Source organism: Terrapene carolina, unplaced genomic scaffold (assembly GCF_002925995.2).
Source record: "Terrapene carolina triunguis isolate 2854851 unplaced genomic scaffold, T_m_triunguis-2.0 Scaffold236, whole genome shotgun sequence".
Taxonomy (NCBI): Eukaryota; Metazoa; Chordata; order Testudines; family Emydidae; genus Terrapene; species Terrapene triunguis.
Window position 1 is genome coordinate 8,280,521 of NW_020664587.1, and position 26,807 is coordinate 8,307,327.

Consider the following 26,807-nt stretch of genomic DNA (forward strand, 5'->3'; position numbering starts at 1 on the left):
ACATGGCTCTTCCCAGGACATGCTGCAGCCACAAAGGGGGACATCTCACAGCCACGTCCCCTGGCTTGGGTTAAAGCTAATCCGGGCCTGGGCTGATCGAAAACACAGGGCCTCAGAACTGCGCTGGGAAGGGGGTGATGGCGCTGGGAAGGGGGTAATGCCACTGGGGACTAAATTAGCGTAGGGATTCGTCTCGGACAAAGGGCTGGGATCAGCTGGACTCTCCGATCCCACCGCCTTCACCAGCATGGGACCCCCTTCCTGCAGCCAGCATTGCTCCCTGCCACCCATAAGTGTGGGGCCTGATTCACCGCTGCCCGCACGTTGTGGAGCCTCCGGTGCCCGTGCACAGGGGGAGTAAAGCACCACCCCGGGGGAGAGCGCGTGGTGAGCTCTGCCTTGGGAGCCTTTGGCATTTACTTGGCCTAGGTGGGAAATGCCGGCACAAAGGGCAGGGCGGTGAAGATTCAGGGCCCTGGGCATTCCAGCGCCAGCTGGCGTGCACCCAAATGCTTTCCATGGTGCACGCTATGAGGTTCCCAGCCCGGCGGGATCTCCCAGCTCCTGCAGCAGAGCCGCTCCCATAGTGCCCTGCGCTGCCGCCGGGAGGTTTGGGAAGCAGCCGCGGCGTGTGGGATGGAGTTAGGAGAACTAGCTGACCCGGTGCACCTGCAAGGCCAGTGGCGTCTCATCCACGCTGAGTGCGGTGGACAGCACCAGTCTGACCCAGAGCAGAGCAAAATCCTGGCTCCCTGCTGTTGCAACCCACTTGTACGAGGCCTGGAGCAGCTGTGTGAGGAGCCAAGCCACTGCACAGCTGCAGGCTCGAGGCCTAACCTTCTGCAAGACTTGTTCATCACCCGAATGACCGCCCCCTTCCCCCACCTCCCCATGGCTTCCCTGCCACAACAGATCGCGGGCTGCCTGCAAGTGGATGTTGCAATGCAGCCCAGCTGTTAACTCAGTTGCAACACAAGCGCCTTCCTGTGTGAATGAAGGTCCAGCCCCTTCCTGTTGTGTGACATGTGGTAGAAGGGATCTCTCCTGTGACCCGCTGCGGAGCACCCAGGCCTGCTCAAACGTCGCCAGCCGCTGAACATGGGGGCTACGTTGAGGCCGGTCCTGCCTTGCCATCCATTCCACCGAGGCTCACGGGTCCGCTGCTGAGCAAAGAGATGCAATGCACCGCCGGGCATCAGTGGCACCTTGGTCTCCCCCAATAGGGGTATGTGGGTGGAATGGACTGGCCCGTGCTGCTATCCAAGAGCTCGGACCATATGATCTCATGGGCTGTTCTAGCTGCTCTCGTGTCCATCTTACGTTTATTCTCAGGCCTTCCAATCCCAACGTGCTTTCTACATCCGGGCCAAGGTTTTTAACCCCAGAGGCCTAAAGTCAGGCTCCTTGGTCCCTGTTGAGGCCCCTGGGTAAGTGGTCTGATTTGCAAAGGTGTTGAGCACCCTGCAGCTCCTACCGCAGTCAACTGGAGCTTCAGGGCATGCGGCACTTTGGGGTTTGCTAAAGCGCCTAGGGGAATCAGGCACCTCCAAGATTTTCAACCTTGACTAACTTCAGTGGCCTCAGCTTCTGGGCTCCCAGCTGGAGCCCCTTTCCAGGGGGCTGATTTTTCAGACGGCGCTTTCTGGAAATCCAGGTCCTTTTACAGTGACTCAGGGTGGGACCCAAAAATTCAGGCACCCCCTGAATCGCTAGTCACTTCTGAAATTCTTGGCCTCAGGGTCCTTGGCAAATCCCAGTCCCTTGGTATACACAGCTGTGCAATGCAGCCACCTCGGGGGTGGAGAGTGGCAGCCATGCACAACAAGGGACAGGACACAGAGGTAGTGGGCCGGATACACAGGAAGTAGAACAGGGAGGCGAATGCAGAAGCTGATGGTCCATAAGTGCTGTCTGAGTGGGGACTCAGCCTGAACCTTAAGCTACCCCTATAGGCAGGAGGGCTACGGGACGGTCTCAGAATCCCTCACTGTGAGCTCATGAGGCATCAGCCGCACTCAGACTCTTTGCCATACAGGTCTTTAAAACGCACCCCTAAAAATAACCACCAGGCGTGCAAAAAATAGCACCTGATTAGTGCCGAAAATACCTCGGCGCCTTGTGCTCCGGTCCCGGAGGCTGGATCGTCTCTGCAGGCAGGGAGACAGCGGCCAGAATCGGGCTGGGGGAGGGGACGTAGCTAGCGCTGGTCGCTGGAGTTATTTTGAAGCTGGAAATGTGGTAAGTGCTAGCAGCATCCTCGGGCTGATCAGCAGCAGGTTCCTCTCCCCAACTCGTCCAAAAACAGAATCAGGGACTTGGTTTGTTCACACTGCAGGAAACATCTGTTTTGCAATGATTTCCCGCCACGCACTCCCATTCCCTCCCAGCGGCCTTGGGGTGCTGGGCAGGGAGGACTGGACTGGGGTGTGCAGCCCCTGCTTGTTGTCCCCTTTAAGTCACAAGGCCTAAGCCCTCTCCTGCACAGCTAAAGGCTCACAGCCTGGCCTAGCTGCCAATCTTCCTGGGTTTCCATGCCGACGCCATGGTTCTCAGGGAGTTTAGCACATCTGGAAGGGACCAGCTGGACCGAGCAGGGCATGCAGCTTTGCCCATGTTGTCCTGCCAGTGGGTCTCCGCCCTGCCCTGGAGGTGCCGCCTCTAGGGATAAACAGAGAGTTTGGTCTCTGGGCCCCGTTCAGTCCTGGCCTCTTGGCTCTGGCTGCCCGCTGGGAGGCTGATTTGAGCACACGAAGCTTGTCTAGTAGAACTGTTCTGAGATCGCTGACTTGCTCCGGAGGCCTAGTCCCTGCCTTAGCCCCGAGCCCAACCTGCCTCTCCCAACTCGGCACTTTCCGAAGTGCCCTTTTCCGAGGGCAGCTTTGCACATCTCCTCCGCCGAAGTCTCCATGCTCCCGGTCCACTCGCAGGCTCCTTTTCGAAGCCCAGCTCTGTCCGCACGCCGGACCGTGCTCTGCTGGGTAGCAGAGCGCTGGGCCGTGCCCTGACCCCCCTGCTGCCCCTCTGCTCTGGTCCGAGACACGCGCTGACGCTCTCGGGCTGAGCCCTGTTATTCTCCAGCTTTGGGGGTGTTTCCCCATGGACCGAACCGGAACATGGGCTGACATCGGGCGCGTGCTGCTGGCCAAACAATGCACCTCACTGACCCCATTACCCCACTGCTGGCAGAACGAGCATTCGGATTATTCTCCCAGTGCGTCCACAGCCGGTCAGGTCCGTTACCCATCCGCATGTGGGTAAGAGGAGGCCTAAGGGAGTCTAACTCACCCGTCACCCCATATGTTCCTGGGCTGTGCCAGTCATCCCCTCCCCTTACAGTCTACAGGGGGTTGGGCATCATTTTGCCTCTGCTACAGTCGGAGTTTAAAAAATCTCTCAGGGGCGAGGTGCTGTGTCGCAGGGTGAGGTGGGGTGATTCCTGAGTGCCTGGGCTGCAAAGGGCTTTGGGATCCTTTGTTATGAACGTTGAGTTAGGAGCTAGTGTCATCAGTAATTATTTGTAGCCATCAAGAGGCTCCTGTGGCATTCAGGAGAAAGGATGGCCCAGTGGTTAGTGATATTGCCTGGGACTCTGGCGACCTGGGTTCAGTTCCCAGCTTTGCCGCTGACCTTGGGCAAGTCACTTAGTTGCTCCATGCCTCAGTTTCCCTAGTTGTGACCTGAGGATAATAGCACACAAGGGTGTAGTGAAGCTGAATATATTTAAGTGTCTGAGGTACCCCCATTACTGCAGTATTAGGGAGCAGATAAGGACCTAATATAGATCAGGGTGCTAGGCACTGTATGTGCCTATAGTAATCACCCCTGCTCCAAACCGCTGACAATCTAAATAGGCCAGACAGACAAAGAGCGCAGGAGGGGAAACTGAGGCACAGAGAGGAGAAGTGACTTGTCCAAGGTTAGTCAGTAGCAGGGAATAGGACTCAGGCGTCCTGACACCCAGTGCATTGGGGGGGTCACACCTGCCTCTGATGGTTTTCTAATGGCCTGATTCTCCTCGCAACTCAAGAGTGGCTCCCCTAAAGCCGGCAGGGTCTCTCCTCTGAGTCTGGCGTTGGGCTTTAAGACCCTTTTGATAGACGGGGGGGCTGTCGAGGGAGCCACTGGAGATCTGCATTCCTTATTTTGGAGGCTGGCATTGCTAACGTTGGGGTCCTTGGGGCGTGTCTATGTCGGGGTATCGGCATGTCTAAGATTGGGGCTTCCTGGAAGGGAGCTGTTTGCTGCAGTGAAGCTCTGGGCTCCAGCCTTAGTGTTTTCACTAGTTTTCTCCAGCATCCAGGTGTCAGCCCTGTGGGCTGTGACTGTCCCAGGTGCTAAGCAGAGCTGGGCCTGGTTAATGCCTGACCGGGAAAGTGCCAGGTTGAACCTTGGTGCTGCGGGGAGCGCTGGTGGTAATTCAGCAGGGGGTGCCCTTCCCTCCGGGCAGGTACTGAACTGTCCAGGGGCTGCTGTGCTGCTGGAGGTCTTTGGAGAGAGCTTTGCGAAAAGGCTCCTGGGGCATTTGCACTCATCAAAACCACAGAGGCACTTCCTGCAGAGGTGTGAAGCTGGTTATAGTTGAGTTTGGGTAACCACCTGCCTTCCCACTGCTGACCTGGCTAAGGAAATCCTTTTGCACTTCCCCGCCAGAGATAACCATTGCCTGGCTGCTAACACAGAACAGCTGCATTCCACCCCAGAGGTGGCTGCAGTGCAGAGATGGGCGACGGCTTCCTTCGGAGGCCGCCTACAAAGCGGTTTGAGATTCTTCTGGAGGAAAGACGCGATACTGACTTGTGATGGTTGTATTGTGCAACGAAGGTCGTTTTCCGTGCCCCACCCCCACTGTGCCAAGAACCCGCCCAAGGATCTGCATCCTGTAAGTCCCCTTAAGCAGTGAGTAAGCGTTGCACAGCCTCTCTCCGGGGGGGAGGGGAGGAGAGCATGTCATCCTCCATTCAGTTTTGAGTCAGTTTGCTTCCCCCCTCCCACCTCCCATATTTCTTTGGGGGAAAGATACCCCATTTCCAGAGGGGGAGGGGAAGAATTGCATTAGTGCTTGGGAGTGGTCCGTACTGGTTGTTATGGACTTTGGGTTGTGTCATAAATATAGGAGGAAGGGTAGCAATCTTTATGTATGCAGTAGCATAAAATCCCACTGCTGACACCATATCAGGGTCCCCCCCCCCACTCTGAACCAGTACAGCTGCCAAGGAGGGATTTTATGCTACTGCATACATAAAGGTTGCTACTCTTCCCCCTATATTTATGACAGGTTGGCTTTAATGAGTTTAGCTCCAGATGCTCAAAGGTATTTAGACTCCTAGCTTCCACTGAAATCTGGGCCTTAGTGCTCATGACAGAAGCTGGACTGAAATCCACTGCAGAAGTACAGTTCGTTACCTGCAGAATTAGAGCTGAGGAAACTGTTTCTAGGGAAACTTTTGGGGGGTGGGGCAAAAAATGCAGATTCGGTGACTCCAAAACATTTCGTGAATTTGGGTCGGTTTTGCCAAATCATTTTGGTTGGGGGAAAAAAATAATTAAAAAAACAAATTCAGGAAATATCGAAACATTTTGATTCGAGGTGACTTTGTGCTTTGAAATGTCCTTCAATTTTATGGTTGATAGTTGAAAATGCTCAAAATCCAAACGAAACGTTTCATTTCGGGTCCAACAAAACATTTTGTTTGACCTGAGTTGACATTTTTTTTCTTCTCCTCCATTTGCCAAAAATTTTTAATTTTGATTCAACCTGAAACCTTTTTTTTTTTTTTAAAGTCTTTTGGAATGGCAAGTGAACTGAGAGATCTGTTATTCACCCAGCTCTCTACAGGACGGGCACCACACCTGGGCAAGCTCCCGTGCCTCAAAACTGCACCAGCGGCGTGTCCTCTAGCAAGAAGTGGAGGGGGCAGCCCCCTTAGCTCTTTCAGCCCGTACTCTCAGAAGGGGTCAAGCCAGGTGGGTTGGGCACGGAATCGGGAATCATGGGGGTCACTGACCTGCTCGCAATCTTAGGGGAGTCACTTCACCTCTCAGCCACTAACTAGCTGGCATTAGGAAGGACCCTGTGAGTGGGTTATTTCACAGTTGCTCATTGTGGGGTTTCTTGCAGCTCCTAGTAGTAACCAGCAACAGGGGGAGAGGAATAGCTCGGTGGTTTGAGCATTAGCCTACTAAACCTAAGGTTGTGAGTTCAATCCTTGAGGGGGGCCATTAAGGGATCTGGGGCAAAGATCTGTCTGGGGATTGGTCCTGCTTTGAGCAGGGGGTTGGACTAGATGACCTCCTGAGGCCCCTTCCAATGCTGAGGTTCTATGATTAATTTAATCAGAGTCTGATCCCACCTAACACCCATTGAAATCAGTGGGATTTTTGAATGCGTTTGAAATCAATGGGAGTTAGGGGTCTGGATCCCTTTGAGGAGCTGGGTGCCCAGAGGTCGCATTAACAGGTGGCACTAGGGATTTCCTCAGCCCCCCTCCTCCCGATACATTTTTGATATAGCCACACCCTGGAATGGTTTGATTGGCAGGCCCTCCCCCCGCCCCCACTAGCTGTGGCCAATGCCCAGAGCTAGGTCGCCTGGGTTCCCTTCTCCCTCCGAAGATACCGACCAGGCCAGGTCTGCAGGACCCTAGTGACCCGCGGCAGGGCAGGGGAGACGTGGGGCAGGAAGGGGTTGGTAGCTCTGCAATCTACCCCTGGCCTGGGCAGCCCGCTGTTGTGGGATTGATTGTGGGATTGGGGTGGGGTGTGCCCAGCAAGGGCTTTCCAATCCCCCCTCCCGGAGACGCTCCTGATTGGCAGGACCCCAGGCAGCAGCAGCAATCAATGAGTGGGTGGGACCTAGCGGCGGGGTCTCGTCCACCAGCTGATGGGCATTTGCTGGGATGTGTAGGCTCCCAGCGCAGCTCTCTCCGGCTCCCACTCGCCCAATGAAACCTTGCTAAGGGGGGGGAGCAGAACGGGGCCGGCTGAGGGCTGTACACCAGTAAGAAGCACTGAAGAGACAGGGAAACACGCAGGTCCCCACCGGCGCGCTGTGCCCTGCCCGCCTCCCCGCCAGAGGCCAGCTCAGCCCCGTGCCCGCAGGCTGGAGCCGGGCGGAAGACGCGCAAGGTAAGGCGAGTCCTGGGCGCGCAGGTGCGCGCCTGGCGGCGGGGGCGCTGGGGAGGGATGCGGGGGCGCGGAGGGAGGCGGCGGGGGGCTGCGTGTGTTTGAATGCAGCCAGCTGGGGAATGGGGTCGCTCTGGTTCCCCGCACAAGGCGTGTAGGGAGGGGGGGATCTGTCTGAATCCCGCTCCGCCTCTGGGCATCCCGCTGCGGCGCGATGGGGGGCGGATGGAGGGATGAGGATCGCGGTGTGGGGGGCTGCTGTCTCCGCCTTCTCCAGGGGGCTGCAGCCCCTCTGAGCCAGGCGCCCCGCTCGCTCGTGGCTGCGGGGAAGGAAGGCGACCTGGGGCTCTCCCCGGGTGAAACAAACGAGGCTCGCTCCATTCCCGTGTCAATCCGGCGCAACCCCCCGGCGCGGTTGGCCCAGAGGGGAGCGAAGCCCCCGCTCCGCTTTGCTGGGCATTAATCGGCAGCAGCAACAAAAGGATGTCGCACAAGCAGACGGCTTGTTTTCCTGCCTGATCTGGACCTGGGGGGATGGCAGAAGAAGGTGTCACTTTCCTTCCAGCCACTCTTCGGGTGGCAGCTCTGTTATTTCTGGCTATGTCCGGGGAGGGGTGGGCAGGGGACACCCCTGTAGTCCTCGCAATTCAGATGATTTTGCCCTTCCGGGGGGGGCTGTATCTCCAACCCAACACCCCCCCCCCGGAAAATGCTTGCACGGTGACCCATCCCCAGCCACTGAGACGACTGGTCCTTGGAACCAACCCTACGCACCACTGTCCCCTGGCTGAGTGTGGGGTGGGCATTAGCTCCGGGAGCCTTGTCCCAAGGGCCCCCAGCGGGGATGCTGACAGTGTCTGGGAAAGGGGCCTTCAGCCCAGTCCTGGTCCCATTTTTTCGGAGTTGATTTCTCTGCGCTAACTCCTGGCGGTGGCTCAGCTGGGAGCAGGAACTTGCAGCTTCCTGTCTAAGTCCCCCCCCACCCCCTGCCTGTGGGGAAGGGGGCTCGCTTCCCCTCCCCGCTCCGGGCCCAGTTCTGGATTGTATTTGTGTGTCCCCTGCTCCCCTAGCCCGATTTCCTCCTCCTTCGCAGCCCCTCAGATCCGGGAATTGCTCTTCTTCCAGCGGAAATCCTGCTTTTCCCAGCCAGCAGGCGAGAGCTAGGGATGGGGGGTGGTGGTGGCACGAGGTTACCATGGCTACCCCTGTAATGTGCTTTTCCTTTAGGCCGTTACTAATAGTGCACTTCCTCTTTCTTGTGGGAAGGGTGTGCGCCTGTGGATTATTCTGTGTCACAGGGCTGCCTTTAATGGGCCCGGATCAGATGCTCAGAGCAAAGGGCCGAAGTTGGCAGGGGCTCAGGTGCTGACCTTTGGCGGCCGAGGCTGGTCTCTTTTGCGGCTGCTCCGCTCATACGCTGGTGTACGTCCGATCAGTCCCCGGGGGGAGGGCCGTGGTCCTGGGGATGAGCGGCTTGACGCCACCCTGCACTTGTCCCCTTCGCCCGCAGAAGGGGCGCTCCTTGGAGCCAGTGGGCTTGTGGCGACTCGGGGCTGCGACGCAGGGAACAGTTGCTGGCAGCGTCCAGGATGGAAGGAGACCTCCGGCCCCTCGGATACACTAGGGTAGCCCCCTTGACTCCGCTCTGTTTACACTGCAGCCGCTCCCTGCCTGTTTAGGGACAGGGTGAGCTTCTGGCTGCCTGACCTGAGCAGAATGCCCTCCAGGAGCGCCAAGGGGGACGTCCCTATGACCCGTTTGCTCTGCTCAGGCTGCGAACAAGAGCTGCAGGTGATGCCAGGCCAAGGGTGGAACCTGCCACCTGTTCCGTGACCTCTGTAGGAAAGAAGCAGTCAGGTGGTGACAGCCGGCTGGGTCGGAGAGGTACAGCCCAAGGCCAGGGCTGGGAGGGGAACTACTGGCCGTGGAGAGCCCCTCTGCCCATTAGTAAAGCTCTAACTTCTTTCCACTCCTCTTTGGACCAACTCCTCCTTTCCCGGGTTTCACCCATGCCTTTCACTGGACCCCCTTGCTCATTCGATTTGCTGCTGTTTTGAATGAACTCCCGCCTCGCTCAAAAATCCTTATCCCTGTTCTGCCTGGTATCTTCCCCTTCCCCACGCCCACAACAGAGCGTCTGTGGACTAATAGCTGGGTGGCTAGTACTTTCCTGCTGACTGGAACAGGCTGGCAGAGTCTGCTTGAAACCTCCCACGCCGGTAGCAGGTGCCCTTCTGGCTGATGAAGGGCAAAGTGGGTAGTGGAGACTCACTGGGGCAGATTCCTCATTTGTGCATTCGGATCTAAGGGGGATGGTAGCACGTGGGGGGCTCCATTGGAGACTGAGCCCCCTTTGTGTCAGATGCACAGAGACAGACCCCAAAGCACCCACCATCTGAACAGGCCAAGAGTGGAAGAAAGGTAACATCTTCCCATTTTACAGATCAGGTGCTGAGGCCCAAAGCGATTCCCTCACTTGGTCAGGGTCACGCATGAAGTCCTTGGTGGAGCAGGGAACTGGCCCCAGATCTCCTGCGTCCCAATCCAGTGCCTTAACCACAAAGTCCTACTTCCTGTCCAAGGGGTTCGCTACAGAGATGATCCAGGGTGTGGGCTGAGCACTCTAGAGGGAGGAACTCCAGGAGCAACCAAGTGGAGGGCGAAGGTTTAAGTGGAACTTTACCTTACTGCAAAAGCAACAACAAAAGGAATTATCAGCAAGGTCTTAGGACCCTGTCAGGGATCAGGGTCCTGGTGTGCTAAGCAGTTGCAAACAAGTAAGAAAAAAGACAGTCCCCACCCCAGAGAGCTCACAATCTAGGGTTTAGTGAATATGCAACAGGTGACTAAATAGAGGGTGGAAGGACAAGCTAACGACAAAGGCGGGTGCATGAATCGTGGTGGTCACACGGCTCGATCCCCAGGGAAGGGGTAATTGTGATACTCTGATATCCTGAGCATGGTGCGAGAATCTGGATCGAACAGAATCACGCATTGACTTGGACCAGAGTGGGACAAGCACCTGCTGAGCGCAGGGAGCTCCAAGCGCTTTATGGCCATTCGGTGATGGAGCCATGCAGGCCCCCTGGGAGCGGGGTGTGCAGGGATTATTGAATCCATTTCATGGGGGGTGGGGAACAAGTCTCTGAAGTTGAGTGATTTGCCTAAAGTCACCCAGTGAGCCGCTGTTAGAGGTCGGAGCAGAACCCAGGGGTCCTGACTCCCTGTCTCCTGCCCTAACCACTAGGCCTGCCTCCTTCTCAAGGAAGGGATTGCTGCCTTCTACGTAAAGGCCTCTGTCCCGCACCTCGTACTCTGCCACAGCCCCTCTGGACTTCGGGGGGAGTTTAGCCTGGACTGGGTGCTCAGGCCCAGGTGTGGCGTGAGACCCTGAGGGCAGTGAGGTGATGGGAAGCCCAGCAATTCTCCTGCCTTAAAGGAGCAGTGGGCTTTAGCGAGACCATGGCTCCCTCCCCGTTTGGGGGAAACCATCGGCTTCCTTAGATGAGTCCCCAACATGGACACCCCAGACTTTGGGGTGGTCTGGATTCAAACTCTGCTGTCTCAGATCTGCTAAAACTAAGAATCCGTTCCCAAGCCGGGATGGTGCGAGAGCTTTGGGTCAGTCGGGGGGCAGGCTGGGGAGTTGTGCAGCAGAAAAAGCATTTGTGGGCTCTGCTGAGCTGCGGTCTGTCGCACGAGTGCGCTGTATTTATATGGGGGAGGGGGAGAGCGGAAGTAGCTGTGTGCACAACTCGCTGAGCGCAGTGCTGGGTCCTAGGCATCTACCATGCAGTTTAGCTGGGACAGAGGGGCAAGAAAGCCAGGGCTGGCCTGTGTAAAACTCCCTGCATGTCTTAAACTCAGAGAAACACACCATTATTTCTCAGGCTCTGGTTTTTCTTCCCCCCCCCCTTCTTGATGTTTTGGGGACAATTTCCCCCTTCTTTTCCTCACAGGTAAATGCTGAGTCCCACCCACCTGTAGATCTGAACTCAGAGCTCGTGCCAGCAGCCCGCTCCCAGCCCTGAGGCTCGTGCTGAGCGGGGTCTCTAGGAATGAGGCCATGCCCGATTGTCCCTGCCCGCACCAGCAGGGAATGGCCTCCCCCAGTGCGCACCTAGGCATTTCCCGAACAGCCAGCCAGGACTCGGCAAGACGCAGAGCAAGGCAGGCTCTGAAGGAGCGTTCGTTTCTATGCAGCGACCCTATGGTTCCATTGCTGGCCGGGACTGAACCTGGGACGTCCGGCCCCAAAGCACGGGCCTCTCATATTTGAGCTAAAGGGCTGACGCCAATAGCTGGGTGCGGCAGCAGGCCCCTGTGCCATGTCTGCGGATCTGTACCGCACTCTGCTACATTAACGCCCGCGCTTAACGGCAGAGCCTGACGCAACGCAGCAGTGCAGTGACCGTAACGTGCAGCCGTCCCTGGTGGGCCACGTTCATAGACCTCGCCAGGCCGTTTAGGAGCAAGGGGGAAGCGGGAGGCGGGGAGCGGGTCCAGCTTTTCTTCTCCCTGTTCCCAGCGCACGAAGAGAGGTGATCGCCTCCCCCAGGGGCTGGAGGTTGCATTTCCATCTCCTGGGGAATGAAGAGCAGCCCATGAGAAGGAATCCCTGGTAAAACCATGGCTTGTCCCTAGATGTCTCCTCCGCAGCAGGCTGGGGAAATGGGAGGTCAGTGCAGCTTTCTTGGCTAGCCAGCCCTTGGGTCTTTCTGCTGGGGATTTTCAGCAAGAGGCCAAAGGGTGCAATAGGGGCCCATGCCCACGAGGGACCAGCTGGAGACCCCGTGACCACAGTGGCCGTCTGATGGCCAAGGATGCTGTCACTATAGGCTGGGTTCAGACTGGGACACTTGGCAGCAGGAGACGCCCCCCTGCCCTCGAGTTGTGCAGGCCCTGCAGGAAAGGACCGGGTCTGGCCTCCAGCCTGCTACTCCCTTGGTTACGGGATGTACGTATCTGCCCTTGCGGCCTGAGCCACTGGCCAGATCTATATGCTGGAATCGTCTAGGGCACCACAGGCTCCCATGTACTGAGCGCACAGGGCGCTGCCCGTCCATTTCTCTCGCTAACTATTTCCCATAACACTCACTCTCCATGTGGCTGTGTCCACCCACCCAGACAGCTGTCTGTGTCCTGAACGTGGCACTGGGGGCTGTGAAGCCTGGAGAAACAGGTCCTTGATGCCAGGAAGGAAACCCTAACGGCTATTCATAAAGCCCCATAATTTTCCCTGGTTGCCCTGGAAAGGGGAGGGTAACCGGGTGATGGGTTCTGTTCCACGGCGGGGCCGGGGGGCGGTAGGGAGCCAGGTGGGCTCTGAGTTGAGCAGTGACACGGCTCCCGTACGCATCGGCGTTCTCGGTTCCTCTGGGCCCGGATGTGACTGCGTGAGGCGAGGCAGGCGTGGGGGTGTGTGTGGGGTGATAACGCTATCATGGGACTGTTTGTTGTGTGTGTGGGTGCTCTGGACATTGGGTAAGATGTGTGCGGCATGTTGATTCCAGCCTGTGGGTTTTATTGCATGAGCTCTCCCCCGCCCTGTCCTGCGGTGGTGCCGGCATACCTGGGGGCACCAGCCGCCCATCCAGATCCAAACGGTGCGGGCTGTGCGGGGAGTGGGCTGTGGGGGAGGGACAGTCCTGCCAGCATGCCCCCCCCCCCATCCCCCAAGCGTGGCACAATCCCTCCTGCTCTTGCGTTGACTTTTGGTGGGGTTGCGCTGGTGTTACTGAGAGCAGCGTTTGGCCCTATCTGCCCTGGTAGCGCGAGACCTGGGCTGATGACAGCCAGACTCCAGCCAGGGCCGGCTCCAGGGTTTTTGCCACCCCAAGCGGCGAAAAGAGAAGGGGGGGGGGGAGCCGCGATCGGCGGCAGCTCCACCGTGCCGCTTTCTAATTCGGCGGCAGGTCCTTCCCTCTGAGAGGAACCCGCCGAATTGCCCAACGTGCCGCCCCTTCCCCTTGGCCGCCCCAAGCACCTGCTTGCTGGGCTGGTGCCTGGAGCCGGCCCTGACTCCAGCCCCTGGACGACCTGGGCTGCCAAACTGATGCGCTTTGGGTGCAGTGAGTTCTCTGTGTGTGGTTTCCCTTCGCGGCCCCCCCATGTATCCCCTTCCCTACCCCCGCTCCCCTTTGGGCAGGAAGCCCCATAGCTACTCGGCCAGCTGAACTGCTGGGGGTGCAGGGTGGGGCTCCCCTGCTGTTGGCCCCATCTCCATTGTCTGCTCCTGCCTCCCCGTGGCTGGCGGAGAGGTAGCGGGGGGCTCTGTTCCCAGGGGTCTGGGGCAGATGGGCCCTGAGCGTGTTGGCTTCTGTGCCTGGAAAACAGACGAACCAGCCAAGGGGTGGAAGTGTACCCCAGAGTCCTTTTGGCGCCCCAAGAGTCGCTCCCCCCCAAAGGCTACGAGGAAGGGCTTTCTGGCCCAGGAGGCCCCACGTCCAGCCCTCCAGCCGCAACCCAAGCTGTGATCTCCCCTAAAGTACCTCTCTTCTCCCCACCCCCCTTCAGAGCGTGGCTCTCAAGGCAGCCCTGGGATTCCCCTCTGCGGGCAGCTCTGAAGCCTTCCCTCCCCCACCCCCTTACTGGTTCCCACCCAGCTTCCTCCGTGAGCTGAGCATGCTGGACCGGAATGGTGTGGCTTCCTCTCTGTCCCATGGTGCTGCAGCGACAGCGCTTTGCCCTCCCCCACCCCCCGCGCCACGGACCCACTTTCACTTCGTGTGCCTCTTTTCACTGGGAGGTGACTGGCCCCTCGCCTACAAACCTCCCCACCCCCCGCAAGCATCTCCTCTTGAGCCAGCCGTGGAATCAGCTCAGTCCTGTCTACACGGGCCTTTGCGCCGTTTCCGGTCGCCCTGGGTCACCCATCCTCATGGCTGAGTGGAGGGGAATGCACTAGTGTCTCTGGGCGCCCCTGCCCCAGAGAGGGGGGCTGTTTCCGTACCCAGAGGCACAGCTCACGGGCCAAAACCTTCCCACCCCACGTCGGCTCCGGCTCCCGGGCAGCTCTCCTCTTGCGAAGCAAGGAGCGCTGTTCGCACAGACTCACTGGGCTCCCCCACTCTCCACTGCGTCCCTCCACCCCCCCCCGACCTCACCCCTTTCTGGGTAAGCCAGCAGGATCACCAGCGAGTCACTGAGGGCTAGCACTGCCCTGCCTCGGCCTCAGGTAGCACAGTGCATTCTGGGGTCGTGCCCCCTGGCGTGACGTGCTGGGCCACTGGGGCAGTGCGCTGTGGCTGAGGAGCCGATGGGCTGTTCCATAAGGGGCAAGAATAGTGCATTATGGATGGAGGGGGAAGCCTGGTGCTTTTCAGTGCCCCCTGTTCTAACCCTGTACTTGTACTCTTCCTGCACCCTGAGTAGCCCCGGAATGGTCCCTGCCCTGAAGTCACGGGGCACTGGGGGAAGCATCTCCTTGAATTATTGTCCTGCTGCTTCCCCCCAAAGAGAATGGAGCTTGGTGAGTCTCTTGCATGGAGGAGACGAAACTCAGTCGGCAGCTTCTGGGAAGGCTCAGCACCCTCCTCCCCCAGCCAGCACCCTCCCTTTCTCACAGCGCTACGCTCTCGACTTTGCACTCCGCTCACAAAGCCAGGGTGCGACTGTGGGAGGTGAGACCTGCTGGAGTTGTGACAGCTCCCCGCCCGGCCAGATCTCTGCGGCGCAGGCTGCCTGCGTGCACAGATTGCAGCCCGAGCTGCCATCTCCGCTCAGGATGCTGGAGTGGTTCCCGAGAGCTGCCTTGCTGGCCTCGAATTGGAGCTGCCAGCCAGCCCCCTTCGTCCTCCAGCAGGAAACGAGCTGCTTCACCCACCCTACCACCACCGCGGCGGCGCGTGGGTAAGTGTCACTGGTCAGCATTCCAGCGCTGGAAGGCAAGCCTTGCAGGGAGCCCGCAGATTCCTGTCTGAGGAGGAGACGTCCCATTTTAAAAAGGTCACGTGCCTGGGGCCGTGCACAGAAATGCCCAGGGTCTGCCTGCACACACGCAGTCAGCTTCCGCATTGGAGTAAGCGCTTTGGAGCAGGGACCATCTCTTTGCTCTGTGTTTGTACAGCACCTAGCACAACGGGACCCTGGTCCATGGCTGGGATCCTAGGCATTACCGTAAGTGTGGATAAATAACAATTTGCATGTGCAAATGCCAGATTTGCTTGCACGGTTGCACATGGCCTCTGACCTTCTGCAAATCATGACCCCAGAACACTTAGTACTCTCAAAGCATTAACTCCTGCTCACCGCACTCCAGAGCATCATTAACCTGGCAGATGGGGAAACTGAGGCAAGGATTTGCAGTAACCTGTCCAGTGTCACCTAGCAAGTCCGCGTCCGAGCTGGGATTAGAACCCAGAAGTACCCAGTCCACTGGTGTCAATTTGAAGCCACTCCACTGACTTTTGGTGACATCGCGCTGTGCCTAGACCAACATCACTGATGAGACAAGTATTTGTTCTAGTGCTTCCAGGGATTTGAGCAGGGGGTTGGGAATCCGGACTCCTGAGTTCTCGTCCTAATTCTGCAACTGATTTGAGGAAGTCACTTATGCCAAGTTGTTCTGACAGTATCTGTGGGCGCCCTGATTGCGGGTTCCCAACTTTCGGTTGTAAGTTTTTGGAGTCAGCACCATGTCAAGGTCTAAAAGTCACTGCTAGATCCTCTTTTAAAGAGACACCGTGTCAGGCAGTTTAGGTTCACGCATCTTTTAAGGCTTTTGTTTTTCGTTGCTTGTATGTTACGTTAGGAATGTCCTGTGTGACCAGGCCTGCTTTAATGGCGGGACATCCTGGAGGTTTCAGAGGCGAGTTCTCCTACCTTAATTGAAGGAAGGGGGGGAAATGATTCTTTAACAAAGATGTGCTTTTTGCCAAGTGTTTGTTAGGCATCGGTGTTGGAGTTAAATGGATACTTTAGCCTTATCTTGTAGTAATGCAAACCCAAGTCCAATGCATGAGAACTGGAAAAGGAAACTGACTAGAAATTGACTATAAAGAAAACTGAAAGTGACTAGGCTACTTTCACTGTGGGAGGTGTCATTACTGGTAATGTAGCCGCTGAAATGTGAGGTTTTGAAAAGCTATATTACACTGTTAGCCTACCAGTGCCCCCTTTTTTAAATTACAGAGAGAAAATGTCCTTATTTCCCCTCCACACCGTGTGGCTACACTGAAATGTATAAAGATAGTGCTGTTCATCTCCGAACATGCCGTGAACTACGCAGACTATTCAGTGTCCATACCATGCAGCCATCTCTGGGGTGGAGGACAGCCGCTAAATGTTGCGTGGTAATAAGTGGAGGAGAAATCGAATTCAAGACACCAGAATTTTTAAAATCCACGCAGGGCAGACAAGACATAATTTTTTTTTTAAAGATCTCATTCAAAAGACAGTCCCATACAATGCGTGGAACTCAAGTTATCTACCACATAAGGCGGAAGGGCCGAGTTTAGTTTGAAGCTGTATTCCAAGAAGTGTCTCGAGGACAGAACACCACCGGGTGTGTTGTGGGCAGCGCACTGCATAGTACATAAAGTGTGTGTGGGGGCGGGGTCTCTTCCCCAGAGATCAACGCTCTTCTCTGATTGAACCATAGCTGCTTAGTTCCCCTGCGCTCTGCCTTTTCGCTGCGGGGCTCAGGACCGCTTTTCCCAATGAATAAGACAATCCAAGCGAAGAGACCAATGGGCCTGGGCTGGCGATGGACTACATAGGGCTTTTCATGGCCGCCTGACTGGTTCAAGGCCAGCGGTGGTGCTGTGGTAGGTGCGTCTCCGCGCAGGTCCCTGGACGAATGGCCAATGTGCGTGCTACAAACGGTGCAGGTGGCAGGTGCGGCCCTGAGGCCAAGAGCGGGATGGGCTGGAGGGTGAACGCTCAGCGCTCACCCATACGGGCTGTCCCTCTAGGTCACGTTGGCAATGGCTTGTGCCGATTTGAGCTGCCTTCTGCTCGGTGGCTCGATAGGATGGCACGTCTCCCCGTGGGGCTGTGGCTTCCACTGGAGTGAGACTCCTCTCTCACATGCCACTGAGCAGGTACCCAGCGGTGCCAGCTTACAGCGACGGCTGAATTGGATTTCAATCAGCGGCCCTGAGCTGAAAGGCTCTGCCGCCCGTCCCTTGAGCCGTCGCCCTTGGGACGCGGAGGAAGGCAAAGCGCCAGCCTTGTCCTCGTTGGCCTGGAAGCCCCTTGGGGGGAGCTGGGTGCATGAGGATTAGCCACAGCCCCGGGCTGCCTCTTAGTGGCTACTGCACCCAGCCCTTCCCCAGCCATTGTGCGAGGCAGTGCCCATGACAAACTGTGGCTATGCAACCCGCGCCGGGCACAGCAGGCCTGCTGGGATCTCTCAAAGGGGAGCGCAATAGGCGGGGGGAGGGGGGGCATGGAAGTCAGGCCCTCCTCCCGTCATGGCTGCAGTGCAAACAATAGGCTATTTTAAGCCTTCTGGTGCTTTCGATAGGATTCCAATTACTGTTACCTTAATTACTGGGCAAGCCCAGCTGCTGGCAGGGGGATTAGCAGCGTGTGGAGGGGCCGTGACGGCAGGATGCGCTGTCAGCCACGGCGCTCGGCAGAGCCGGAGTCTGAGGAACGATTTCTGCCTCCCTGCAAGATGTGCCTCTGCGGGGTGTTCTCTCCTCTGGCACGGCAGGACTGGAGCGCGGCATCCTCTGTGCATAGCAATCCCCGTCCGTCAGCACGATGCCACAGGCCAGCAGGGCCCTCCCTTCTCCTCTCCTCGCAGCGGGGGCTGGGGGAAGAGGATCTCATTTACTTTCCAGCCGGCGTGTCTCTTTCAAACCTGGAGGCGGGTTTTCCCCCCCAGGCCCACGAATATGTCCGAAAGCTTCGTGCCCTAGAGCAGAGATGGACGGACCGTGAGCCAGGGGGCTGCTTAGCAAGAACCGGGCCCAACCTGGCCCATAGGGCTCAGCAGGAGTTTCTGAGCCTGGCGATTTGGCAGGTATCAGAACCTGAAATCCCCCTGAACCCAGGCAGGAAAAGAAACCTTGATGGGCTATTTACCAGCCACACTGAGATGCTTTCACCAGCGTCCTGCTCCACATCCTCTGGCAAGCAAGATGCTTCTGGCCCAGAAAGGTGAGAGAGCAACTGGGCAGAGCTTGCTCCAGGCCAATGTCCAGGAAACTCCCCGGTCAGTTCCCAGTCCTGGCACCGCCGTGATCCTCACAATGTGTGTGGCATGGGGGGGTACCACTCTCCGTGTAAGGAGCTGTGTGGGTGGGGTGACTGACCCGAGGCCCTGAGCATTGGGGTAGGGTGCGCGAGCACAGCTAGTAAGGGGGCAGTCATGGTTTTTAAAGGGAAAGATGTGAGCAAGCGGGATCGGCCGCAGAGAAAGCCGCCAAAGGTGCGGAGGTGGTTTCAAAGAGGGCGCCATCTGCATCGGCGCACAGATGAACTGCAGCTAACCCGCTTGTTGCGGTCACTCTTGAGAGCTCGCGAGCTAAATGGGGTTGGGCTGGTTCTCCCTGGGCTGGGAGGTCTCGGAGTGGAACCCAAGGTCATCTAGGAAGCGTTGGTGACCCAGCCCACAGCACGCCCCTCTCCTCCCCCCGGTCTCTCCCGGACCAGTGCCCGAGTAGGATGCTCTTCTGCTCTTACAAGTCAGGGTCTTACCGATCCGATCTAAACAAAGGTCCTATATGTTGAAAAAGCTCCTGGCCCCTTCCCCACAGAGGGGCACAAGTCCTGGCCCCGTATGGGCGGCGGTAACTACCTGAGTGCCCAAGCGGGGGAATAATTCTACCCTTTCCCGCCATTGGGTGAGGTCACTAGAACAGGATGGCGGAGGTGGCTCTCCTAGGAAGGGCTATGGCTCACCTGTGGGGGAGCAAAGCCCTGTAGGAACCGGGGCCTACAGGGGACACAGAGCGGAGTCTGCCTCGCTGCCTGCAAAGCACTCTTGGATCCATCCGGCTGTATAAACGACCGGTCCCTGTTGTATATGTTGTTTCATCCCATAGTTCTGCCCTGGAATAGGGCTGTCACTTGGATCCTATGGTAGTGGGCACCTTAGAAACACCAGAGCTAGGGACCGTGGGCTCTACCGTGCTGAAGATGGTGCGGGCCGGGGGGAGGTCTGATCTGTCTGACAGTAACACCTCGCGCCCCAGCTGAGATCAGGGCCCGCTGTGCTGGGCGCTGGACAGACACTGGGTACATCTGCAGTGGCGGTGGAATTTCCAGCTCATGAACCCGTACTAGCCCACGGCAACAGGAGTGACGGGACGGGCTAGCAGCCCAAGTAGGTCCCCAGGGTTTCAGACGGGACTGTACTAGGCTTGCTGCGGCTACGCTGCTATTTTGAGCGCACCGGCTCGTTCAGAGCTAGCGTGGGTATGTCTGGTGGAGCTGGTACGGCTGCCTCCGGCTCCCGTGTGGACACCGCCGTAGCAAGAGGGAGACGGAGGAGTTCGATGTCTGCACTGCAATAAAAGGCCCACGGCATTCAGACGATGCCCGCTGGCTAGGTGTGGGGGAGCAGACGGGTCCAGGGCTGGCATGACAGGCAGCCATCTGCAGCGGGCACAGAGCCACAGGCGCAGGTCTCATTCCTGCCCAGTGACCGGAGCCGGCTGCCTGAAGCCCCTGAGGAGAGGATGCTGATGGGGGGGGGGGGGGGCGGGGGGGAGGGCCTGGGGCTGGGGGGGCTGTGGCGGGTGGGGGGGCGGGCGAGGGGAAGGCCTGGGGCACTGGAGCTGCTGCTTGCAATGCCTTGTCCTAGCTCAGGTCGCTCGGAGGGATGCTCCATGCAAGGATTTCTTACCCCAGTTTTTCCCCAGCCCAACCACAGCCGGTTTCTTGTTCCTCTTCTCAGCCGTTCTCTCACTGTGCCCCTGGCAGGTGGGGAGACCAGCTTCCCCTCCCCGGCTCAGCTGCCGGAACTGAACGCTGAGGGGGGGATCCAGCCGGCTTGCCCCAGAGGGGCCCTCCCCAACAATGGGTGCTCCTGTGCAGTGGGTCTGGCACCAGGCCAGCCCTGCACTGGCACAGCTGGGGGCGGGCGCATGAGGGCAGACAGCATCTTCACAGCTCAATAGCGGCCCTTGTGCGGCTCCTGGGACCAGCTCCCTCTTACATATTCATGGCGGGCTGGGCGGGGGCGCCACCTTGGCAGCGGGGACTTTCACTGCCTGTGGGAAGGGGGCCCAAGGCGGCAGCGTGGGCAGGGGGCACAGGGCAGTGGTGGGGCACAGGGCGGGCAGGGGGCACAGGCCTTTTCCCCCAGCGCAGGATCGGCCTTTACTATAACGATTCCCTGCATCTTAGACAAGACTCTATGGACCGAGGTGTGGGCTGATGAGGGGGGGCTCTTTCTTCCCTGTCCTGTCGTCCCCCCTCCCCAGCTTTGTCTCTGTAATTGCTGCATCTGAGAATAGCTTGCTGGGGAACTGCCTGGTCTCTTTTGCCTCCCCCACAAAAAAGTAACCACCCCCCCAAGCTGCTGCCATGGAGAAGTGGGGTAATATACAGAGGAGGGAATGAGCCCCCCCATCTTATTGGGGAGCCGGCTGGAGAGCATGAGGCTAAAGGGGCAGAGATGCTGAGGCTCGCGTCCCCTGTACCGAGACACCCTCTCTGCATGGGGGTACAGCAGCTAGGGGCAGGGTAGCTGGGATTACTTGGATGGCAGGTTCAGAGGTAACTCGGCCTTCCTCCTTGCAGGGTGGGTGAACAGGGCTCGGCATGAGCCCTTGGGAACCCAGGCCCCCTCTGCTAAAGACCCCTGGCCCTTCTCAGTAGGGGCTTTGCATGGTGCCCTTGACCTGACCTCTCCCTCCCGGCAGTGCTGGACTGTGGGCAGGTGGCTGCCATCCCCCACCACAGAAGGGGCTGCATTTCAGTGGGCCTGTCAGTGTATTCTCCGCCAAGCCGTTCTGGGTTCCTGGGGCAATACAGACATGTCGTGTCTCACTACTACTATTCACAGCGTAGTGGATCAGGCATCGGACTGGGACCCAGGAGGCTTGGGTTCTCTTCCCAGCTCTGACGTGGCCTTGCTGCGTCACCTTGGACAAGTCACAACCCTGCTGTGTGCCTCCGTTTTCCCCCCTCACCCCTTGTCTGTCTAGATCATTGAGGGCAGGGACTGTCTCTTAATATGTGTGCAGTGCAGCCCCAGCACAGTGGGGCCCTGATCTCAGTTGGCGTCTCTAGGCACTCCTGTAATACAGCTAATAGTAACGCGCTGGAGGGCAAGGTGCTGGGATATTGGAGAGTCGTGCCCCATGTGTTGCTGTTCGCCACTTTCTCGCTGTGCCTCTGGGCTCGCTTCCAGCACCCTCTTGGTGAGGCAGCGGCTCCTCCCAGCCAGTAACCAGCCCAGGTGGTTTTGCACTGGATGAGACGCGCGGTAGAAGGGAGGCCTTTGATCACGATGATGATGGAGAGGGGGAGTGTCCACACTGCAGAGTGCTGTAGGGCTATCGGTGGGGGAGGGAAGTCTCATGTAGACCGGGTCAGAAAAGTTCAGCCCACCCTGCGAGAGGGCCCTTTCTCCCAAGAAGCAGCCCCAACCCCTCTGTAGGCAGCAATGCAGCGAGCGTTCTGATGGGGAAGAAAGGGGAAAGAAATTTCAGCACCTCCCTTCCTGCTTCACTTGCCTGGGAACATCCCTGTGCGAGGAGCAGGTTCCCCATAAGCCCCGCTGCAGGTTCAGTATCTCGCAGCGTCGGGCCAATTAGCCGCGCCTCCCCTTCCTCTTCCATTCTGAGAACAGACGCTGGGCAGCCTGCCGCACCGGGCGTGCAGAAGTGGGAGCCGGAATAAACCGGCGGTTAGTTCTGGGGGCTTCCCGACGCCGCTGCACTATGGGGACATGGAAAGCGCTTGCCTCAGCTGGGTGAACCGAGGTGCTAGCTCTGAGCCCAGCCACAGGGTGTGAGTCCTGTCGGGTCAGCTGTGTGTGTTTAGCTCCTTCCTCCACCACAAGGGATGTTCTCTGTGCTTGGGGGGCTGGGCCCCTTCATTTTCACCAGTGAGGGGTGTCCGGATTCCCCCAGATCTCAAAGGCCGGAACGGAGCCCTGGACTCGTGGAGTCTGACCACCTCCGTAACACGAGCTGGAGGACTGCCCTGAAGGGACTCCTGCTCAAATGAGAGCAGATCTTTTAGACAGACGTCCCATCCTGGTTTAAAAATGGCTAGCGATGGCGAATCCACCCTTGGAAAGCCGTGCCAGCGGATAGATACCCACACCGTTAAAACACGTACGCCTTATTTCCCATCTGAATCCGGCTGGCTTCAACTTCCAGCCACTCTATCTTGTCAGCAGTTTGGCTGCAGACAGGAGAGCCCCTTATCAAAACTCTGTTTTCCCGACTCCTTAACCGTCTCTTTAAGTGACGTAGCTTGAACGCCTTAAGGCTATGGCTGTAATGGTTCCCATGGCTCTCCTCTGAACCCGCTCCAATGGATCGTTTTTTGGATCCAGGTCATTTGATTCAGGCCAGATTCCAGCCGTACCATGTTCCCCCTCAACGCTGCCTGTCCTAGCCGAGGAGGGCTGGACTGGACTCCGTTAAGAGGTGGCCGTTGTCTCATACGACGGGGGCTGCTGTTGAAATGTTCCAGGCGTGGGGAATGGGTTGTGTGTCCAAATGTGGAGCTGGCTCTGGCTGGGCCCCTACGTGGGGGATGGTGCTTTATGTCCCCTGAACACGGGAATGAGTGACTGCAGAGGCCGAAGGCCACCCTCCTCTTGCCTTGCCATGTCACGTCAGCTGAGGCCTGGCTGCGCTGGGTTGGGGGCAGGTTCTCTGTTGGGAGCAGGAGATTCAGAAGTCGGCTGCAGTTAGGGAGAAGTCTGCTTCCCAGACCGTGGGCGGGAAGATGGCCTGGTGGTTAGAGGTGCAGCCTGGGGCTTGGGAGGATCTAGGTTCAAATCCCTGATCCACCCCAGATTTCCTCCATGATCTTGTACAAGTCACTCAGTCTCTGTGCCATCAGTACAACCCCTCCCTCACAGGGGTGTCCTGAGGATAGAGGCACCCAGAGCAGCGTGGCAGGGCCTGGCCTAGGTACCTCTCCTCTGTTCCCAGCCTTTAGAGTTTGTGGCCTAGAGTCTGGGGGCGGGGGCTGAGCTGTGCCCCCACCGCCGCTCTTGAGGGCAAGGCCTTTCCGCTTGGTCGAGGCTTCCCCCTCCTGGCCGGCACTGGCGACAGATTCCAGTGTTTGTCCCACAGCCTCCCTGGCTGCTGGCCGCCGTGGTGGGGAGGCTGGATAGCCAGGGAGCAGCTTCGAGGGTGGGGATGAGTAACCAAGTGGGGAGCCGGACGAGCATCCCGCAGGGGCTTTGATGGCTGGCAGCCCTGCTCCCCCTTTCCCCCCCAATGTTTTCCTTGCCTCCCGGCTCTGAAGTGTCCCTGCCTTGCAGCTGGCCCTGCATGGTCCTCTCTGTTGTCTGGCATGGGAGGGGGGCGAGGAAATAGCCTGGGGAGGAAGAAGACAGCGATGACTATGGGGCCATAGCTGGGAAATAAATACCCTCCCCCTAGTGCAGCATGTCGACACGGGCCGGTCCCTCAGAGGCCATGTCCAAGGCCTGCCTCCCCTTTCTCAGCCCTCTGCTCACACCTGGCTGCTCCTCCCTGCCCCAGAGACCGTGCCCTGGGCCTACCCCCTACCCCACTATCTCCAAAACGCATGCCTAGGACACCCCAGCCTGCCCCCTGCCACCCTCTCCTGCTCCTCCTCCCATACGTGTCCAATCTCCTTCCCTTCCCCAGAGCTCATGCCCTGGGCCTGCTCTCCCTTGGCAGTCCCTCCCCATGGCCAGATCTGCTTCCCCCCTCCCTCACTGACCCTTCCCTTCCTCTCATGGGGCCTCTTGTGCTCCCTGATCCTAGAATATCAGGGTTGGAAGGGACCTCAGGAGGTCATCTAGTCCAACCCCCTGCTCAAAGCAGGACCAATCCCCAACTAAATCATCTGATGCTTGTGCTTCTCTTTCCTCTCCCTCCCGCTCCCCAGTTCTGGCCTGGTCCCCCTCACTCTCCACTGTAGGGCCAGAGGCAGATTACCGAGGGGGTGGCTTCCCTGCCTTCTAGTTGGGCTAGGATGCGTCTGGGCCATAGGTAAGCTGAGGGCAGTGCCAGGGAAGAGCGGGTGGGTTCAGAAAGCCCCTTGCTGTTATCTGCCTCCCTTTCCCCAGGAGATGGTTGGGCTGTGGTCTTCAGAAGCGAGATGGTCCATGAGAGGGTCGGCAGGAACCAGCCCAAGATCTGCTGGGCCTTGGGGGATCGCTGGCGGGGGTCAGCGGTGAGTCCCAGGATGAGGGTGGTTGGCACGCTGCTGCTGGGAAGCTGCTCCCTTTGGCACCCCCGGGGCTCCCCTGGCAGGATGCCTTCCCCCTGGCAGGAAGAAAGGGCTCCACGCCACTCCCCTGGAGGCCTGACTCCACATGCACCCACCCCACGCTGCCTTTGAGAGCAGAAGATCCGGACGGCTCAGGGCTGTGGTAACCTCGGGCTGATCCCCCATCACCGGCGAGAGGACAGCTCTGAAACTGTCCTGGAGCCTGCCCTGTGCCCCCCACCCACAGGGTGGGATCTGCAGGCTGGCTGGTAACCCAGGCAGCCTGGATTTGTAGTGGGGTGTTAGGGCGAGGCCAGAATCTATGGCGGGGGGAGCATGTTAGGGCACCCGTCAGCCCAAAGCTCAGAGCCCGGAGAGTCCCCACCAACCGAGCCCAAGGGCTGGTCTGCGCTGCAGAGTGGGCTGACGCTGACCTAACTCTGCAGGTGTCTACACTTAAATTTCGCTTCCGCGGACGTAACTGCCCCTCTCCGCTGTCTTAACTCCACCTCCACGAGCGGCGTAGTCGGTGTTGATGCCGTTAGGGCGACGCGGTATCCGTGTAGGCTGAGCGGGTATTTCTATTGCCGGCCGGCCCTAGGGACGAACCGTGCGGAGCCAGCATGTTGGCGTGAGCCGGGGAGGGGTCAGGCTTAGAGGGAGATGCCTTGTGTTCAGGGGCAGTGGAGAAGCTTGAATAAGAGTCTGGGTAGTGTCAGCTGCTCTTGCTTCCCCGCAGCTGCCGGCTTCTGGGGGGACGGGGCGGGGGGGGGGGGGGGGGGGGGACATGGTCCCATTGCTTTTGAAAGCTCTGCCCTCCCCCTTTTTTCCTGCCTTAGGGCAAGCGCTTGGGGCGTGGAGAGGAGTGGGTGGTGGGTGGGGCCTCAGGGGAAGAGGGCGGGGCCTTGGGCAGAACAGGGGTGGGGCCTTGGTCCGGGTGCCAGTGGCCCCCTCCCACCCCACTTCTAGGGAGCTTCCGGCACTCCTGCTTCCCAGGGGTGGCACTTGTGAGTGGACCATGCTAAGGGCTGGGAGAGCAGTAGTGTGAGGAAGGACTGGGGAGGGTTCCTGGCAGAGTGGGGAAGCAGAGGTCGGAGAAGCTTTCTGTCCGCAGAGGAGTGGGTGGCGTGGGAGGGCGTGCCCGGGAATTGGGGCGGGATCATCCTGGAATATGTTGCTGGCATTGGGTAGAGTGCAAGGGGCTGGAATTGGGACCCAGCTGCAGGGGATGGGGCAGCAGGAAGAGATTGCTTCACCCATCGTGGAAATGCAGCCAGCTCTAGGGTGGAGCACGGCAGTTGTTTAACATGCAGCAATGTTGCGCAACAACTCGGGCCCGGAAACGGAAGTGAGGGTCAGACCCGGCAGCGTGGAACGGCTCCGCTGGGGTTCCACCAGGGCTGCCCCTGTCTTGTGAAAGGGGCCGTGGGATCATTACACACCGTAGGCAGCAAGTGGGACCAGAGTGGTGACTCTCCTTTCATGTTGCAATCCCTGATTTTCCCCGGGGCACAGTCTGGGTTGCTCCTGGTTCCTTCCTGTAAGGCTGATTGGTGGTGACTTCTCTGTAGAGTTCGGGAACACGCAAAGCGTGTGGGGAGGGACTGGGGAATGGAGAAGTGCACTTGCCATGTGAGTAGGGGAGAGCCACCCCCGTGGTCACTGCCCCTTCCTGTGTTGCTTCACCAGCCTTGGTGCAGTGACGCTAGGGATCCATCTGGCCCCTGGGAATGGATCCTCACCAGTCAGCTGATGCGTGGACCCAGGTGAGGAGATGGCTGGTTAATGTCCAAGAGTCCGAGATCTCAGCCTGGGGATGCCTCTGCGCTTCTCAGTTGGCTGTTGCTCCCTGTGAGGGATTCAGAGACGCCGATTTCAGTGAAGAGGGCGGCTCGGTGGCTTGGAATGGGCTATGGGGGACCCTCAGCCCTGGCATCGCCCAGCTGGGCTAGTTAGATCACCAAAGCCGAGGCTGTTTGGTGGCCGGGGTGCAGTGAGTTTGGTGGGACCCGGCGCGGCTCTTCCTGACGCCACCTGACGCTCCCCCTTGTGAGCAGCTCCAGCGCTGGGCCGAGGGTTGTTTGGGCCGCCGCTCTCGGGTGAGACCTGGCCAAGGCTGGAGCACGTTGGCAGGGCGGCCGGGGGAGAAGCTTGACCTGTTCGTGTTGCTGGTGACTACTCCGCTGGCCGTCGTCCTGGGGAGCGAACTTGGGACCTGCGGTGTTAAGGCACGATGCCCATTTCAAGCGTATTTAACGTTCGTAGCCCACAAGTACCTGGCGGCCCCAAGCAAATCCCGGCCACGTTGTGCTAGGCGCTGGACAGACGGACAGGGCGAGAGAGGCTCTCCACGGACA

At 58.6% G+C, this 26,807-nt stretch overlaps 1 protein-coding gene across 3 annotated transcripts in view; it reads left to right on the plus strand.

Annotated features, from left to right (window-relative positions):
• The first annotated feature begins 6,668 nt into the window (after positions 1–6,668).
• FGR (FGR proto-oncogene, Src family tyrosine kinase) overlaps positions 6,669–26,807 on the plus strand; it is a 36,379-nt gene continuing 16,240 nt past the window's right edge. For 2 of the 3 annotated variants that reach the window (XM_024203350.3, XM_024203352.3), the window contains exon 1: positions 6,669–7,125. The gene's annotated coding sequence lies outside the window, so the exon portion shown is untranslated. Of the gene's footprint in view, positions 7,126–21,971; positions 22,034–26,807 lie in introns of those variants that run through there. The other variant, XM_024203351.3, reaches the window with a different exon arrangement.